Consider the following 14888-nt stretch of genomic DNA (forward strand, 5'->3'; position numbering starts at 1 on the left):
ATGAGGTAAGTGTTGTTATTCTTTCACGTTTATTATACTGTAGAGCGATTTTGTTTTAGAGAACATTGTTTTTTAAAGATGGTTTTATATGTTCTTCTTGAAAAATAATGAATTACCTTTTCAGGCATTGAATGTCTGTATCCTGGAGGATATATTGCCCAGATGAGTTATAAAACAGGGATTATCACTCACAGATATACTTATGTTTTGAGGCCTATACTCTACAGATAATAAATAAAATAAAGGTGTGAAATATTGATTACTCTATACTTTTAAATGCATATTATTGATAAATTCACCAGTGTGCATGTTTTCAGGGAAGTTCTGTCAGCAGTTTCTACTGTCCAAGGAGAGAGGTGAAGGCTATAGTTTTGCCACCTGATGGTTCATCAGATTCAGAGGAGGGAACCAGTGAGGAAGACGAGGAAGATTGTGTCTGAGTAAAAAACTCACATGGGAGGAGTGGATTTGGCTGACATGATGATCGCTCAGTATCGCACTCCAGCAAATTCCCACCAGTGGTACCTGGGCATATTTTGGCAGACGGTTGACATTGCTGTCAGTAACTCATGGCTTCTGCACCAGTGTGATGCAGCAGCACTGGGTCAGAAGCACCAGTGTCTGAAGGACCTTGGGTGGGATGGTGCCAGGGGACTCATCTACCCAGAAAAGGAGCAAAGCGATTGGCACACCAAAGAAAATAAAGAAAAAACAGCACCAAGTGTAAAAAACATCCAGAAGTCCCCAGGCCTGTGAATGATATGAAATATGATAGGATCAACCGCTTCCCTATCCTGTTAGTGAAAGGCCCATGCAGGATGTGCCAGGATGGACTTTTTCATGAGTCAGAAGTGCCAAGTGAGGCTTTGCATGGTCACTGGTCAAAACGCTTGCTTCCACTGCCGATAGGATATCACTCCTGCTGTGGTCAGCGGGTATGGCGGAAGAGGCTGCCCATGTAGCTGAACAACAGGGAAACTCTCACCCCCTGTGATCAGGCTCAGACGGTCATAATAGCAAGTAGGATGGAAGGTATGAATATCTAGTGGGACAGAGTCCAGTGGTAGAAGTGTCTATGGGAGGGGTCAAAGTGAAGTATCTTTTAGAGTCATATTTCCGGATTTGTTTTTTCAAAGGGTTGTAAATGATAAACAGACTGTGGGTGGCTTGCGTTGAGGGTGGCCAATAGTTTGGCCCTTCCTTATCTTGGTTATTTTGAGATAGATGTTGAGGCTCTAGGCAGGACCATACAAAAGAGAGGGGTGCTGGTGGTGAAGGACCCGGTGGATCTTGTGGCTAGGGCACACAAAGTAGAAGTTCCATGCCTGAATGTGGCATGAATGTGATTAAGGAATGTTATGAGATATTAATTCCTCGAAATGGATCTGTTTTGGGCCTTGTCTCTGGGGACCAAGAATAGAGGGCCGCTTTCGAAGTGTGCAAATCTGAGCAGTTTATGCCGCCAATGTCCACTGATTTGGTAAAAACCATTGTCCCATTTATTGTACCTGCTGGGTCAATGTGTTTCGTCCCAGTTATGTGTGTACAGGGAGGGATCTCGTCCGGTTTCCCAGTGTTAGTTGAGGCCTTAGGGAGCAACAAGGGGGTTTTACTAGGAGGGTTAGTAGTGCCTAGTGCGGTGGTAAGGGTTAGTAATGGGCAATTAGCTGTGCCCATTTTTAATGTAGACACTGTAGATGTGAACCTTAAGCCTCAGACACGGCTAGCTTCGATTTACCCATTTGAGGTTGTGGCTGGGGAGGCTGCCTGAGTGGTATTTGAGAGAGTGGGTTCTAGGAAAGAACAGGTTTTACTGATGGAACAGCATATCAACTTAGGAAATAGTAAGGAGATACCCCTGGAGACAGCTCAGTTACAGTTTGCAGGCTTTACAGCAGAACAGGATAAACAAGCCAGACAGCTACTAGGCCAATGCCCACATGTGTTTACAAAATCAGATAGTGAGTTGGATGGACCGGAAAACGCAATGGATTTTAAGGTTCTGGAGCCCTCGTCGGATGGGCAGGAGAATGTTTTAGTTCTTACAGGCGTCTTTTCAAAGTTCACAGTGGCAGTGCCTACGCGTGACCAGCGGGCCATTACAGTGGCTAAGTGTCTGGTGAAGCACTGGATCCAGCCCTATGGGGTCCCCGCCTGACTTCACTCTGATCAAGGGAAATGTTTTGAAGCGGGAGTCGTCCAGGCCCTGTACAAGGAGTATGGAATGAAGAAGAGCAGAACAACTGTGTATAGGCCACAGGGAAATGGCCAGAGTGAACGGTTTAACAGAACACTGCATAACCTTCTCCGGACGTTGCCCTCAGAGAAGAAAAGGAGGTGGGTAGAATACCTTCTGGAAATAGTGTATGCCTACAACACCACGGAACACCAGAGTACAGGGTATTCCCCTTACTTCGTGTTGTTTGGACGGGCCCCTTGTGTGGCCTTGGATGTGCAGCTGGGAAGAGAGGAGCAAGAAGATGCTCAGGGGGGTATGACAGAATGGGTACAGGGCCACCAGAGGAGGCTCCAAGTGGCGTATGAGGATGCTGGAAGGGAGATGGAGCAGGCGGCAGTGGTCTGCCGTAGGAATGCAGGACCACCGGTGAAGGACAGTGTTCTTCAACCAGGGGAGCTGGTCTATCTGCGGAATAGACAATTCACAGGGCGACACAAGATCCAAGACCTGTGGCTTCCAACACCTTATCAGGTGGTTGTAAGACTGGGCCCCAGTAAGCCTGTTTGCTCTGTGGCACCACTAGATGCATCTAAGTCTCCTAAGAATGTTCATCATACAGAGTTGTGTCCCTGTGGCCCTGGGCTACAAACCTGCTCTGGCAAGGAGCTAGCCAGCGGAGCAAGGTCCCGAAAGCGACAGTGATGAGGAGTGGAGGAGAGGGATATGGGTCAAGGAGGAAAACCCAGAGACTAGGACTGAACAGAGAGAAGTGGAAGGCGCGGTAGCCAGTGATCCTACCCTGATGGAACCAGTGGTGCTGTTGGAGATCGAAGAGGAGAATGAGATCGAAATGGGTGGGAGCCTTCACCCGTCGCATTGTGGAGGTCGGGGCGAATAACTGCTGAAGTCAACTCCAACCCATATCTTCAGCCATGATTGGCTATGACTGGCCAAGGGGGTAGGGCCACTTCCATTTTGCTCACGGAAAAAACATTTCAGTGTTTGGCATGTGGCGATATAGGTGGATGGTTTGAGTTTAGACGGGAGTATGTGTGAAAGGCTAAGCAAATGGGCTGGGTATGACCAGGTCCGAGTTCCTATGCTGGTGTTCTTGTCGAATTGCTGAGGTGTCGAAGAGGTCAGTTGTGTGGCGCTGACCAAATATGGGGGTGGCTGTATGAATGTTTGCCGCTGTTTTTGTAGGGAGATTGATTTTGTTGTGGGTCGGGAGATATTTTTTTTTGAGACTCTGAAAGCCAACTTTAGAATCAATTTTGATTAACCCAGATAATTACTATTTATTGAACCAAATAATAAACTTGACTTATGTTACGTCCCTCCCCTCGGGTGGTTCTCGTCTGAGGTGGAGACGTAGGTACCCGTGCTAATGTGCTAATGCACAAGATGACAAGGTATGGACCGCGCAGAGGTGTGAAGGTGCAACCAATTAAATAAGACACGACAGTCAGAAGTTAGGTGTATCCCCACACTGGGGCAGGTTAGTTATTAATTAAACAAAACCATAACATACCCATTTACAGGAACAACCATCCCACCAAAACACAATAGACACAATAGGGAAGGTAGGAGAAGGGACTTAGAGAACGGGGTCCAATCAATGAAAACAATAAAGAGGTCCCTACGCTTCTATACCTCTAATCCTTCCTAATCCGGTCTAGTCCCTAACCAGCTTTCCTAGCTCTTACCAAAACACATGGGTGACTCCCGCCCAGCTAACCTAGTGTGTATAACAAAGGGTTATCTACGTGCAGAAGTAGACCCATGGGCAGCACTATCTTTCCCTTCTCCAGGAACCAGGCAGGGTTGTAAATAAGACAACGGGCTGGAACACAAAACAAAGTAAAAGAACAGACATTAAGAAATCACAATACAATCTACCCACAAATAGTCAAACAAGAAAAAGCCCCTCTCGAGCTCACAAGGCAAACACTACATATATACTATGGTCAATCAGGCCCTCAATCATCTCCAGCTGCCAGGACCCCAGGCAAACCACGCCCCTGCTCGTCAGCAGCAACTCCGCGCACCTGGGAATACCAGACAACTCACACACTGGGAACATCACTAAACCACATACACATCATTCGCACAAGGAAGGCAGGAAGGAAAACATGGCACATGTAACACGCCCCCCCCCCCCCAAAAAAAATTTCCAAAAATAAAACGTAAACACTCGGACAGCCTACACGAGAAGCATAACACATAGCAAGTCCGATAACATACAATCCCCAACACAATACCGGGCCCTCACCCCAACTTAGTCGTCTAACTTCCAGAGTAGGCGCGGGACAGTGCGTCCGGTACTACGTTGGCGGTAACCTTTATATGACGAATATCTAAGTTATAGCCCTGGACAACCAGAGCCCAACGCATACGCCGCTGGTTGTGGTTATACATGCGGCTCAAGAATAGTAGCGGGTTGTGGTCTGTGTACACCACAACCGGCAACACACTGGATCCAACATAAACCTCAAAATATTGTAAAGCAAACAACAGGGCTAGGGTCTTCTGCTCAATAGTGGAATAACGGGACTGACAGCTGCTGAACTTGCGAGAGAAGTAACAAACGGGGTGATCCAGACCATCATGTTCCTGCAACAATACAGCGCCTGCACCCACGGAACTGGCATCCACCTCCAACTTAAACGGTTTCTCAAAATCAGGGGCAGAAAGAACAGGAGAAGTTCATAACAGAGCCTTCACCGCCTCAAAGGCAGACTGACACTCAGCAGTCCACACAAAGGACACTGAAGGGCTGAGTAACCGTGTCATCGGGGCGACAACAGTAGAGAAATTCCGACAAAAAGTACGATAATAACCGGTCATGCCTAAGAATCGGCATAATTCCCGACGAGTGACAGGGGCAGGGAAACGGATAATAGCGTCTACCTTGGCTGTCACTGTACGAACCTGACCCCGCCCCACCTCTTTACCCAAATAGGTCATCGTGGCCTTTCCAAACTCACATTTGGCTAAATTAAGGGTCAAAGAAGCATTGGCCAATCTTGCAAACACCGCTCTTAAGGTACTCGTATGATCCAGCCAGGTAGTGGAATGAACCACCAGGTCGTCAAGATATGCTGTGCAATCAGGAACATCAGCCAATACAATGTTTACCAAACGTTGAAATGTGGCAGGGGCGTTCCTCATTCCAAACGCCATTAAGGTGTACTGGCAGAAACTGTCAGGGGTTACAAAAGCAGACACCTCAGAAGCACGAGGGGTTAAAGGCACCTGCCAGTAGCCTTTTAACAAATCAAGCTTAGTGACATAAGCAGCTGAGCCAATGGTGTCTATGCAATCGTCCATTCGGGGTAAAGGAAATGAGTCAGGTATAGTAACATTATTCACCTTCCGGTAGTCAGTGCAAAACCTCTGAGTCCCGTCAGGCTTTGGAATTAGTAGGCAGGGGGAACTCCAAGGACTGCCACTGGGGACTGCCATCGCATTTTCCAATAAATAAGACACCTCTTTCTTCATCATGGCCCTCTTGGAAAAATGTACACGATAGGGGTGCTGTTTAATTGGGACAGCAACACCTACATTTATATCATGTTCCAACACATTCGTACGACTGGGAATGTCCTTAAAGAGGCCTGGAAAATCAGTGATCAGTAACTCAATATTAGCCCTTTGCTGATCCGTCAAATGCAACAAATGAGATTGGAGGGACACTAACATCTCCGAATTACTTAAACGAGCGCACTGCTCAGAAGTATTCCTCATTACCACCCCATCCTCATCGTTTACACCGACCCCTGGGTGAATACCTACGCTCACAGAAGCAGCACAGGACACCACACGACTCGTAAGAGTAATGGGTTTTTCAATACCCTGTCTCACCTGGTATGCTTTAAGCATGTTAACGTGACACACTCGAGATGGGCGTCTACGGTCAGGCGTTTTGATAACATAATCAGTGTCACCGAGCTTCCGCTCCACCTCATACGGTCCAGAGAACCTGGAAGCAAGAGATTATCCGGGCGCCGGCAATAACACCAAGACCTGGTCACTAGGTTGAAATGAACGAGACACAGACTTGATATCGAAGTGGCGTTTCATGGCCTTTTGTTTTGCAGATAGGTTTTGTCTGGCTAAAGCGCAGGCATCGTGTAACCTCTCTCGGACTTGACTAACATAGTCTAGTACCTTAATAGAGGACCCAACCGAATCGTTGGCCAGAATTTGATCTTTCAATACCTTTAAGGACCTCTCACGGCGTGACCAAAAATTAGTTCAGCCGGGCTAAACCCAAGAGACTCTTGCACGGTCTCCCGAATAGCAAACAGCACGTACGGCACCCCCTCATCCCAATCCTTCTCTGTGTCTAGGCAGTACTTACGTAACATGGCTTTTAGGGTTTGATGCCAACGTTCCAGAGCACCTTGACTCTCAGGGTGGTAAGCACTAGACATCTGATGGGAAACGGACAAGGACTTCAACACATTTACAAACAAACTCGATGTGAAATTAGTTCCTTGATCTGTTTGTACGATCTTGGGAAATCCAAAGGTAGAGAAATACTTAATCAAAGCCTTCACAACCGCCTTACTGGTGATTGTACGCATTGGAATCGCCTCTGGGTATCTAGTAGCAGTGCACATTATTGTTAATAGGAATTGATTACCTGACTTAGTTCTTGGTAACGGACCAACACAATCAATCAAAACCTTTTCAAACGGCTCTCCCATGACCGGAATCGGGCAGAGAGGCGCCGGGGAAATAACCTGGTTAGGCTTCCCCACCACTTGGCACGTACTACAAGTACGGCAATAACGAGCCACATCCCGTTTCATTCCTGGCCAGAAGAAATGACGGATAATCCGATCAAAGGTTTTAGTCAACCCTAGATGACCAGACCAAGGAATATCATGCGCAAGGGACAACACATTCGTCCGAAACGTGGCAGGAACTACAATCTGGAAAACGGAACTCCAATCCTCCACTAGATCAACATAGGGAGTCCATTTCCTCATCAAAAGACCATTCTCGATATAAAAAGTAACACCTTTCCTTTTAGCCTTCCCCAGCTCTAATACGGAGCAAAAACATTTTGCCAAACCAACATCTTTCTGAGCAGCTATTAGCTTCTCCCTAGTAACCGGTAACCTTAAACATTCCCCAGAGAAAGCCATGGTCTTGTCTTTCTTGCCACCTACAATACAGGAACTCCTTGGGAACACAGGAGTAGAACACGGGGTATCTTCCCCATTAAACATAGGGGCTAGCACAGAGTCAGCTAAATCCACCATGTTACCTAAGCGTTGCGACTGCGCGCGCGTAATTGCGCACGCTGGAAATGCTTCGGGAAACGTAGTGGCCAAAACATCTCCACAAGACTGAGCATCAGGTTTGTCTAGCACCTCTAACACAGGCGCTACTTTCCCCCCCGCTATGTCGTTACCCATAATCAGAGTAACCCCATTTACGGGAAGCTCCGACTGTACACCCACTCGGAAATATCCACTCACTAGCTCAGAAACCAAATGTACATTATGTAACGGAACAGGTATACAACCCATTTCGATCCCCCTTAACAATACTCTAGAGCCACAATAAGACTCCTCCGTCCAGGGAAGAACACTCGAAATAATTATAGACTGAGCCGCACCCGTATCTCTCAATATAACAATTGTCTTCTGATCTCTCGAATCACCGGTCAGTGAAACAGAGCTGTTAAATATGAACGGGTCATATGTGGGATCAGGACGATCTAGTACCACCCCTGGGCTCTTCTTTCCAGAGCTCTTATCAGTTACCCCAATAAGACCCATACTTTTGGGTGGTTTAGGGGTGGATGGCGGTGACGTTTTAAAGCCATACAGTCCGCAATTACGTGTCCAACTTAATGACAATAAAAACACGCCCGCTCCTCCTTTGGAGTCGGCCGTATATTACCGGGATTACGGTGGGGACTATGGAGAGGAGAGGATACAATAATTCTATTTTCACTGCAGGGTGTGGGGAACATCGTTTTATGTGTTAACACAAATTAGGACTTGGTGTGCTTTCTAAACTTTTGTTTATATGCCTCTGGCACAAGCTCATATCCACGGAGCACAGTAGCCTTTACTATGTCATAATTAAGACTATCTGCAAGGGAGAGAGTACCCATCACCTCCTGTGCTTTTCCAGACATTTTACACTGCAGTAACAAGGGCCATACATCCCTAGGCCAATTCAAAGCCATTGCAATGCGTTCAAATGCACAAAAATAAGAGTCCACCTCAGACTCACGAAATTGGGGAACTAGAGCATTATGCCGGCTAATATCAAAGGTATGGGCAGATCCGTGGGTGGAAGATACACCAGTGGGAACGGCAGGAATAGCAGCCAGCCTCGCAGACTCTACCTCTAATTCCATTCTGCGCAGGTCAAAGTCCATCTGCCTTATCTTTAAATCCCTTTCTGTTTCCAACTCCAGTCGGCGTATCTCCAACTTGAGATGTTGCTCCTCCTTTCGGATTTGGGCTCTCTCCTCTGCCTCCATCTGAAAATGTACAGTAGTAGGCATTGGGGAGAGAGGATCAAATCGGGGCAAGGTGGCCGGGGCCTTATACTCAACCTCATCCTCGGGCCTACATGGGGTCCCCGGAACATCCACCACCTCTACCACCACAGGTCGAGGCAAAACCAGCACCTGCTGTTCAAGCAGCGCTGCTAACACCACTGCTCTTACCTCTGCCTTAACAAAGCTCCTTGGCACAGATATAGCAAAATGGTCTGCCAAAGCCTCCAAATCCACTCTCCTACAACTCTCAAACCTCTCCCATGTGGGATTATCCAGAAAAAGCTTTATGTTAAAGATGGCCATTATGAATTCACACCCAACATTTAGCCACTACACCCACTACACAATCCATATCCCCTAACAAGGAGTGCGGGCACAGGCCGGTCCAAAAGATCCCGGACGAGCCCCCATGTTACGTACCCCCCCTCGGGTGGTTCTCGTCTGAGGTGGAGATGTAGGTACCCGTGCTAACGCACAAGATGACAAGGTATGGACCGCGCAGAGGTGTGGAGGTGCAACCAATTAAATAAGACACGACAGTCAGAAGTTAGGGGTATCCCCACCCTGGGGCAGGTTAGTTATTAATTAAACAAAACCATAACATACCCATTTACAGGAACAACCATCCCACCAAAACACAATAGACACAATAGGGAAGGTAGGAGAAGGGACTTAGAGAACGGGGTCCAATCAATGAAAACAATAAAGAGGTCCCTACGCTTCTATACCTCTAATCCTTCCTAATCCGGTCTAGTCCCTAACCAGCTTTCCTAGCTCTTACCAAAACACATGGGTGACTCCCGCCCAGCTAACCTAGTGTGTATAACAAAGGGTTATCTACGTGCAGAAGTAGACCCATGGGCAGCACTATCTTTCCCTTCTCCAGGAACCAGGCAGGGTTGTAAATAAGACAACGGGCTGGAACACAAAACAAAGCAAAATAGAACAGACATTAAGAAATCACAATACAATCTACCCACAACTTATTTTGTAACTATTTGTTTTCTGTGTTGCTGATTGCCTGTTATGAGCCCAAGACCTGCTTGCTACAGTGACCTAGGGTTGCAATATACCCTGCATTTGGACTAGTATTCTGCCAGCAGCACTAACAATGACATCATAATCAAATGATTATGTGGAAACCTTCAGAATAAAAGTGCCAATGTCAACATATTGTATGGTGTGTAATTCATTCTAAACGTTGTAAATTGTAGGTAGTAAATAGTAGGTAGAAAAACGTAGTAAACTGTATTAAACTGTATTCTCTAATGAATGCAAAGAACAATTAATGGAAAATTATAATGTTTTTAATTTTTTATTAAACAACAATTTTAAAGCATAAAATGTACAGGCCGTTATGTTAAATATATTGCCTTCTAACAAAAAATAGTCTCTGAAAGTAGGACATAGCATTCCAGAATTACTCACTAGGGTGTATAGAATCCATATAAAGTGTCATTTCATGGGGGAGAATAGAAGGTATAGCTAGCAGCACATTCTTAACCACCCACTCCACTGGCTCCAGTACAATACTCTATACCCAAATTTGGCCTATGAAAAATTGCCTTATAACAAAAAACGACACTATGTAAATTGGGACATTGCTTTGAGGATGACTCACTAGAATGTGCAGAATCCATATAAATGGCCATTTTATGGGGGAACAGAGAGGGTATAGCTAGCAGCACTTTCTTAGCCACCTTCTGAACTCTTCTCAGGTTGACATTTCTGTACTATACATTTTTTATTCTAATATTTTGAGATACAGGAGTTTTGATTTCCATGAGCTGTAAGCCATAATCATCAACATTGAAACAAAAAAGGCTTGAAATTTTCACTTTCTGTGTAATTAATCTAGAATATATGATGGTGTACTTTTCCACAATATGCACCTGTCACTGTTATCTTTTACTATGAGACAGTTTCAGATGACATAAGCACATGGTTAGCACGACTCGCACAGGTGGAATCGGAGGTCCAATGGATCCATAATTAGGATGGGGTATGGACAGGAGCAAGAGAATGCAACATCCTACTCAGAAGAGACCCGGCTGGAGCCATTCAGCACCTGCCCTGTATCATCATGCTTGGTTACAACAGGGGGCAGTTGTTTTACTATGGAATGCCAAAAGTGTACAGGAACTGCAGGGCATTACAGTACCTCACAGCAGACTGCACAGTAATCTGGTGTAAGAACTGTGGACAGGGCCACCTCACCGAAGTCTGCACGAAGAAAAGGAAATGCAACATCAGTGGGAACGAAGGGCACAACATCTTATGCCAACAGGACTCATTCCCAAAGAGGAACACCCCGACACGACACCAGCATAAGAGCAAAGAACAGTAACTGCACCAACATAAGCACCAAGGTCATAAGCACCAATTACACCCAAACCACCCACTACACCAGAAACATTACCTGCATTGGAAATAATACCAGCCCTATCACCACATGACGACTCAGACCAACCAGACGTCAGTGTCACATCTTTAGACAGCCCAGATCCCTCAGAATCAGCAGACCACGACCAACATCTCGTCCAGCATTGGGTTTCCGGGAGCACCCATGTCCATACCAGTCACCACCAAAACAAAAATTATGCCCTGGCCCCCAAAATATTAGAATAAAAAATGCATCATCAATCCTGCGTATGCACACATATGCGTGTACACCAGTGGGGATTTCTTTAAGACTGCAAGGGAAGCTCGGCTTCCCCTATAATGTAAAAAAAAAATATGGTAAAATATGTACTATTGTGTAAAGATTTTATAGACAAAAAATGCGTTAAAACACATTCATTTCTAAAACTAATTAGTTAAGAATCAGCTACAGGTCGGCTGACTCGATTTTCTTCTCATACAATCCCACAGCGTCACAGTACATTTCCCTGTTGAAGCCGAGCGTCCCTTGACTTCAATGGGGCTGCTTAGAACAGTTTTTTCAGTGCTCCGAAAGTAGACGGTGATTGGATAAATGCTCAGCGTCTCTGGGGGTGAATGAGGAGTGGGCTGGCCCGGACTCCGGGTTAGTATCTACTAACTTACTACTTAGAATAGTCATAAGAATGGAGCAATTTCTAGCGAGACTAAATATTAACTTTACACTGCCAAAGCTATTTCATTTCATATTCCGCACAACAACATTCGTTTTTCTTTCATTCGTGAATTACACCTATATATAACATTATAACATTAAATATAGGTGACGATAAGTGGCTTTCTCGTCAAGTGAAAAAACAAGAGAATAGTGGAAACCCCTCCTCTTTTACTGCCCAAGGGGTTGTGATCTATATTACCCAAAAAAGCATGCACGGATTACCCAAAAAAAGAATTCACCAGAAATAGTCCCAGTATAACCATAAACAATTTAATTTTAGGCTTACTATAACATAGCTACTGAAGGTTGTAGCCAGCAAAGTTTTTGTCTATCCTGAACAAATTGTTTTATGGCAGTCCATGTCTCTAACCACATGCTATATAACTAGGCTTGATCAATTCAATTGGATTTTATGTCTTTATTGATGTTTCTTGAATGTGAGCTTGAAATGTTATGATTAGCCTAATGGCAAATGATCACATATTTATGGCTGTTTGTCTGGCTACTTAATACATTTAAAAAAAGGACACGTTTTTTTAGATTCTATATCGGATAATCAATCCACTCTCTTCCTTTTGCGTACATACACTCACCTAAAGGATTATTAGGAACACCATACTAATACTGTGTTTACCCCCTATCGCCTTCAGAACTGCCTTAATTCTACGTGGCATTGATTCAACAAGGTGCTGAAAGCATTCTTTAGAAATGTTGGCCCATATGGATAGGATAGCATCTTGCAGTTGATGGAGATTTGTGGGATGCACATCCAGGGCATGAAGCTCCCGTTCCACCACATCCCAAAAATGCTCTATTGGGTTGAGATCTGGTGACTGTGGGGGCCATTTCAGTACAGTGAACTAATTTTCATGTTCAAGAAACCAATTTGAAATGATTTGAGCTTTGTGAGATGGTGCATTATCCTGCTGGAAGTAGCCATCAGAGGATGGGTACATGGTGGTCATGAAGGGATGGACATGGTCAGAAACAATGCTCAGGTAGGCCGTGGCATTTAAACAATGCCCAATTGGATAAGATAAGATGGCTTTTGGCTGCCATCCCAGAAAGTAGGGAGTAACTCTCAGCATCCAAATCCAGAACACAGAGAACTCTAGGAGAGAGGTGCAAAAGATGACAGACACGCCAATTGAAATTCAGGGAAGTAGATTCCCAATATTAAAATAGATTAAAATAGAGCAAAATCAGGTTCTATATTGTAATATTAAAATGGCAATTGCTTTCCCATTCCAATTGGATAATTCTGTGTACACAAAATTGTATGAAAATTTAGCTCATCTAAATACTCATCTAAAGACATGTCAAATTAGAATCAACTGGCCAGTGTTAAATGTAAAGAAAGTGAGTGCTACATTTATTTAACATTGGTAAAATGGTAATTCCCAATTTAGGACATTTATAAGAGATAGCCATTAGATTGGGGTTTAAAATTGTTGATTAACACATACATTTAAATTCAGTAAGTTAATGCTAAACATTCCAGTCAAGGTTTTAACTTTGTGTTGTGCGAGATTCCATCTTTGTTTCTCACAGAGTAGGAGTCCTGAATCCTGCAACCCTAATATACCTAGTCCAAGGCCAAACCAAGCCCAGACCTGTGAGAGACTGCCTTGGTTTCAGAATAAGAATATTGGACACTGATGGTTCCAGCTGCACCACAGTCAAGGATAGGTTGGAGGAATGGAGAGACGCATGCAGAACAAAGAGGCTCCTACATCCATGACTGTAACAGCCAGGAGCCACTTGACTGGACATGGGGAAATAAGAGAGGAGAGGGGAGTTTTATTTTAATTTTTAATACACTTTTTATATCAATGTTATGTTTGAGTCTTAGAAATGTTCTGGCAAATCCTGATTAAATTGTTTATTCGGTCATTGCTATTGTACTTCCAGCTAGTTTAGCCCATTTTGAAATGTATGTGAAACAGTGTTTTGTAAAATGATACCCCTATAGCACCAAGAAAACAGTTTTTACAGATTTTGTGATTAGGAACCTATTGACCAAAAATACATTCACATGGGTGGAAACATAACTTGGACAAAAAAGTTTTTATTAGGGCACTGATAATTCATATTGTTATTTTAAATCTAAATTGATAATTGTTTTGTATTTGTTGTGAATTATATGTATTGATTTTATACATCTGAAACATTTGTTTATCTGTCTGACATTTAAGTAATGGTCCCACCATCTCTAATAGTTGAGTATTATTTTAGTATGGCAGTAGCCCAGATGTAAGGGCCCAGGAGAATAGGTAAACTGAAGTAGTGTTTTTGTCTTCTCTTTTCTCCTATGGGGATGGTGTCATGGACCTCTGACTCAATGCATGGAGACGATTTGGGAACAATGGTGTGAAGTGAAACCTCCTGCAACCATTCCCTTCGGCACTTTCTGGGTTCCAGAACCTGATTCATGAACGTTTCTTTGGGGGAGATGGCAGAAGGCCTGACCTTGTTATGTCTGGAACACATCAATGGTGAGACAAAAGAGCAACAGATCTGAGGCACAGAGTGGCTCACTGCCAAAGAAGATGTGATTGAGTTTCTCTTAAAGTATTTACAACATCAAGACAAAAGCAAAGAGGCCTTTGGGTCAAAACGTCAACAGACAATAACAACAAAAGGACAATGTGCCAGGTGAAGGGAGAAGACTAGGGAGTAACTTCCCAGTTAAATTCAGACTTTGCCATGTATTGGGATAGAGGTTGTGACACAAATTCTAAATGGAGCGGGAAGTCAAAACTAAAATGTAACTCTTTTGTTATAGGTATTGCAGGACAACAAATATCCTAGGAAGATAGGTGAACAAATGTTTCATGTTGACATTATCATTACCCAAGACCCTATAATTGTGCTTTGTGTCAAAGGGGCTGATTTCTGTGCTGAATTGGATTGTTCTCCAATGTTACTGAAGGTTTCAAGTTCCTGGCTGGTAGCCAACCTAGTACAAAGAGAGTACTGCTTGGAGAATTAGATGGTTTATTATTTTCATTATTTTACTTATATTCTCATACTCTCTTTGATTAAAGTGATTATCATTCAAATGATGTATGATTTATTTT

General features: G+C 44.2%; 1 long non-coding RNA gene across 1 annotated transcript; it reads right to left on the reverse strand.

The window, feature by feature from the left end:
• Window positions 1-3651: 3651 nt before the first annotated feature.
• LOC117595574 lies at window positions 3652-6984 on the reverse strand. The gene is made up of 3 exons (XR_004576819.1): window positions 6828-6984; window positions 6543-6615; window positions 3652-4022 (listed from the first exon to the last, which is right to left on the reverse strand). It is a non-coding gene; the product is annotated as an uncharacterized LOC117595574 (long non-coding RNA).
• Window positions 6985-14888: the final 7904 nt, after the last annotated feature.

Source organism: Esox lucius, chromosome 14, assembly GCF_011004845.1.
Source record: "Esox lucius isolate fEsoLuc1 chromosome 14, fEsoLuc1.pri, whole genome shotgun sequence".
Taxonomy (NCBI): Eukaryota; Metazoa; Chordata; class Actinopteri; order Esociformes; family Esocidae; genus Esox; species Esox lucius.